Raw genomic sequence first — 5,682 nt, forward strand, 5'->3', positions numbered from 1 at the left:
CCTTTTTTTTGAAACGATTTAAATGGGTGAACAGTAGGGGAGTTCGATTTTCGAATCATTTCACGTTTACAAATTGGGTCCTTATGTTTTGTATGAATAGAGTGCTTAATTGTACTCTTGAAAGTCAAATTTTCACCTTCGAGTTACTTAATGTTTCTTCGTTGTTTAAATGGTCGAGTCTATACTCATTTGCTTTCTATTATTTCATTTTCAATCGCAAAATTTGTTTCTGGGTCCCTTTCTGTGGGTATATTTCTATATTTTGTTCTTCTTATATTTCTTCAACATCTCTAAAATAAAATGTATAGTTTCCTAATTTTGCGCATTCTTCTTTATAATTTATTTGGGCTTTGAAGGCTTTTAGGAAATTTCTGCCTATTAGCATGTCGTGTTTATTTGAAAATTTAGTTTGCTGGGTGCAAGGACAATAATTTCTTTCAATTCTACTGCTCCTTCAATCATGTGAATTTTGGAATCTCCTAAATAGGTTTTGAAATTAAAAAAAGTTTTCGGACATTATATTTATTGAAGAGCCTGAGATGACTACACATCTTAAAGGTTTATTGTTCATCATTATTCTGATGAAGGACTATCTCTTCTCCTCTTCCGATTGATCCGAGGCATTCTGATGAAAATTTTCGGATGTGTCCATTTTGCTAATTCCACTATTACTTTCTCTTTGCCTTTTTGTAGGCTGATTTGCTTTATTATTTTTGCAATAATTATTTTGCTGTTGATAATTCATTGGATTTTGAGCCCTGTCATTAATTAATTTTTGTTGAAATTTTTGTAAAAGTTGGTTTTGTGTTGATTGTTTGTGATAATATAGGACTTATTTTCTAATTCTGTTACAAATTTACGAAGGTTTCCTGTATAGCTGGTGTTGTAGAGGCGTCGAAGAAGTTCCTCACAGGGGGTCTGCGTTTTCAATACATTGATGAGGAGTGACCTTAGTTCCGGACAGGTGTTGGCTTGTCCAATTTGTGAGAGCCGTTGTGCCTCTCCAGTGAGCTACATCTCGATTGCACTGAACAATATTTTATGTTGCCTTATATCATGGTTTGGATATAAGTGTATAATGAAATCTATCCTTCTTATGAATGACGTCAGATACTTTGATGCTCCATCATAGTTTGCTACCTGTCTTAACGAAGACAGTGGTGTTTCGTTTTGTTGATGTTGTGTGTTTTTTTGTGTTGCTTTGTTTTGTTGATTTTCTGGGTTTTAGTTATGTTTTGTTTTGGTTTTTGGATTTTTGGTCGCACACAAGTTGGCGTTTTTATTCCTCAATTGGATTTAATGGTTATAACACACAGTTGATATTTTCGCGCACCGTTGGCGCAAATATTTTTTGTTCACTTTTGAGCACTACCCGTAAGTTCCTGATGTCGGATGGGATTTTTTTAGTGATTATTCACTAATTCTGTGTAACACACGGATAACAATTCTTTGTGTCACACGGATAGAATAACTAGTTTACTTTTACCGATCCTACCGACTGCGCCAATTAAATATCTGGTTTTCCTAAATAGGAAAAAAAAGATATTGTGAGTTATAAGCAACGTACTTTATTATTTGAATGAAAACTTAAAACAGAGTTACAAAAATGTCTTATGGTTATATTTATAGGCTAAATTTGTGAGCCCTTTAGTGGCGTGATTGATATTGATGCTATTTGATTGGCCCCAATTTAAATGCTGAATTAGCTTTCTCATGCTTTTGGTTGTTAGGGGGACAATTATTATTGCAAGTGTTTAATTGTTTATGTTAAATATGAGTTAGCGTTCACACGCTTTGATTTGGAGGGGGACAATTGTTTATAAAAACGGATGTTTACTTTAACGTTATGATTTTTAGGGAGCGAATAATTTATATGTTATTGGGTATTGGAGTTGGATATATGGCATAGCCGTTAGCATGTACTGAATCAAAGACAAATGGGCGTGACGATTAGTTGTTTAAAGCAAAGTCCTTTACACTAATTCTGATGCTCAAGGGTATGCACAAAATTCTCACATTAACTGTTAGATAAATTTGGAGGTACTTAGTAAATAGGTTGAGCTCGTAAAATCCGGACAATAATATACATACAACTTTGTTACTTACCAAACTATCGACGTTCGAATTGTTTGAGAAGTTAAAAGTTCGCAACTCGAAGGTGTTGTCCAATGTTCCCAACAAAATATCCAATTGAGCATTAATCATATACCGATCAGCCTCTCGGCACTGATATTGCACAGTACTAAATACAACACGACCAAACTCATAAAGTCCCAGTCTGACGAATACCTTAAACACATCATAAAAGACGATACCACGTTGATTGGAAAACTCTGGGTATATGTTTAAATAGATTCCCCATAAGCTATATGGGGCTAATGATGCACTCGATCGCGATTGCTTTATCTGATCTTCAAAGCGCAAACGGGCATATGCACATCCAGGCTCATAGTGAAAACGTTTATAGTAGCAATACAACAAAATCCAACCGTCCTGCTGATATATGTAGCGCTCTGCATATTGTGTGATGCTATTCAGTAAGCACTCCGTAGCATTGACGGAAGTTGCTATATTTCCACGGGTATCAATGTAATTGATGTAGAGTCCTATCCACCCTCTTAATAAATCCTGATATGAATTTTAAGAAGAAAGTATTTAAAAATGTTAACTTACGCAAAATATTCGTAGACCTCTGCTATTTTCTTTGGACCAATAAAGTATGATCTTGCTTTGATATAATCACGAACTTCCATATGAGCTATCAGCATATAGAACTTAACAAGATCTGCGTTCTGATTATCATTGCAGACCTGTAAATGTAATAACAGTATATTATAAGTAATGAATTCATCTTGTCGACTTCGGTATATCATGCACTATCAGACCAAGTTTATGTGTATGAAATGTGTACATAGCATATGCTATCTCGTTCATTTTTAATTGTAAAGTTCGTTTTTTTCTAAATAAAATCTTTAGCTAGTATAGTCTTTGTGTTTAATTTGCACGGGTTTTATTTAATTAAACTGATTGTCTCCGAGATCTAGGCATTTAAAACGGACGGATGGCATTGGCAAAGTGCACATTCAGATGTGCAGAAGTTCATATACTCTTGCTGTTCTTGGCCATAATAATTTTACATGTTACAAACTCTTTTCCGGTAACTCAATTCATCAATGCACAGACAAAAACTTTCAAAAATCATTTCCATTTCTTTAGGGGAAGACCCCATCAACTTTTACATGAAAGCCGCGACTTGCACACAGCCACATACAGCTCATGTAGCCTTTCGCATGCGTGTGCTCTGTTGATTCGAGCAATGACGTAGTTGTTATTGCTTGAGTAGTTATTTCTTGTTTTTTGGTTGATTTTGCATACATTTTATTATTTTGGATATAGTAAGTTTCTTGAATGTTTTCTGTTAACGTATTATTATTTTCATCTGGATAGGATATAATTTTGAATAGCGATGTTTTAGATATTTGTCTAGGTATATGCGAAATTATAAAAATTTCATTTGTGTCTTATTTTAACCAAGTAGATGTTTTTATGTTTAAGAGTTTTGGGTTAAATATTCCTAGTCTTGTCAACTGCATTCCTAATTCTATGGTTTCTATGTATTCTATAAAATGCTCCAAGTTGAACATTAGTATATTAAATTTTTTGTCTGCATACTGTTTAATAGTAAGGTTATTTAGGAGTTCTATATTTTTTTTTGCTGCGTCAATGATATGATTAAGATCATTATTTTGGGCGCTATTTGCTGATAGACTATCAATTTTTTATTGAAGCTCTTCTTTATCGTATAGGTCTAAGGTGTCAAAAAGATATTTATGTGCTGTGCTGTGTGTTAATAAGTCCTCGCTTATTTCTCTTTATTATTTTTATACCGTTCATTTTGCGATTTCATTTTTCGACTAAATACTGAATGTGGACTAAGTTCTTATATGGTTCTAACTGCTCAGCTAAGCTGTTGTAAGTGGTTTGTAAGTTGGTTAAAATTACAGTTAAATAATGATATTCGAAATCTGAGGGTAAGTCCTTGGTTTCTGTTTTGAATACAAGATATCCATTAGGTGCCTTTATGGGATTAATTTCAATGCTTTGATAAGAGTAGAAATAGTAGTGTTGGGATATCTGAAAAAATTAGAATTGATGATGATGTTTGCGATATCCAACATGTATCCCGAGCCTTCTAAGCAAACAATTAAACGCCGTTTATTATACCCTTGCAAAAAGGGTATATTAATTTTGGTCAGAAGTGTGCAACGCATAGAACGAAGCATCTCCGACCATACAAAGTATATATATTCTTGATCAGCACGACGAGACGAGTTCAACTAGCCATGTCCGTCCGTCCGTCTGGATCAACGCAAACTCCTCCTAGACCGTAAGAGCTACAGAGCTGAAATTTTGCACCTAGGCTTGTATATACTGCAGTCGTTGTATATCTCGGATTCAGCCGGATCGGACCACTATATCATATAGCTCCCATACAAACTCCAAAGTCACGAGCAGTGACTTTTCTCAATAACTACTAATATTAGAGAGTTTATTACGCTTATAAACGACTGTGCCAAATTTGATCAAGATCGGATGACTATATCATATAGCTCCCATAGGAACGATCGGTCGAAAACAGTGACTTTTGTAAATAACTTCGTTACTTTTACCGCGATTGCTTTCAAATTAAGCACTTGTTAGTTTAGTATATCTGTTAATGACTGTGCCGAATTTGATAAAGATCGGGTGACTATATCTTATAGCTCCCATAGGAACGATCGGGCAAAAACAGTGACTTTTGTAAATAACTTCGTTACTTTTACCCCGATTGCTTTCAAATTAAGCATTTGTTAGTTTAGTATATCTGTTAATGACTGTGCCGAATTTGATAAAGATCGGGTGACTATATCATATAGCTCCCATAGGAACGATCGGGCAAAAACAGTGACTTTTGTAAATAACTTCCTTACTTTTAACGTGATTGTTTTCAAATTAAACATTTCTTAATTTAATATATCTGTTAATGACTGTGTCGAATTTGATAAAGATCGGGTGACTATATCATATAGCTCCCATAGGAACGATCGGTGGAAAACAGTGACTTTGGCCAATATCTTCGTTATTTCCTATGATTGTAGGCCATTCTTTCGCAAACATAAGCCTTTTTAGATAAAACGTTCTTCCACATTGATGGCTAATAGGTAAGGAAAGAGTTACCAAAAAAGTTGCAAGGGTAAACAAACTTTGACGCGGTGAAAGTTAGCCCCGGCCCTCTGGTTTTTATTTAGTGTTGCGTAATATTCAGTTACACAATTTAAAGGCAAATCGATCGGTTAGATCGTTTGGCTGAAAACTTTATGTTAGTTCAAATTTCTCACATGTTCTATTTTATCTTACATATTACGTTACATCTTCTGATATCGGCTCAGCCACCTCTTACAGAAACGATCGGCTGGCAACACGATAGACTTTTGCAAGTTGAGGACCAGATTTTTCCAATGAACCGCTCTCACGTAAGCTACTAGAAGTGACTTTTCGAAAATGGTTCGTGGTTGCTATACAACTGTCCAAAAGTTTTGGATACGCCGCCCCAATCACCAGAGCTCAACCCCATCGAGAATTCGTGGATTAAGTTGAAGCGTCGCACAGTGGGGCCTTCTGGCATTTAGCATTGCAAAAATC

The sequence above is a fragment of the Drosophila tropicalis genome, unplaced genomic scaffold (assembly GCF_018151085.1).
Source record: "Drosophila tropicalis isolate 14030-0801.00 unplaced genomic scaffold, ASM1815108v1 contig_188, whole genome shotgun sequence".
Classification (NCBI taxonomy): Eukaryota; Metazoa; Arthropoda; class Insecta; order Diptera; family Drosophilidae; genus Drosophila; species Drosophila tropicalis.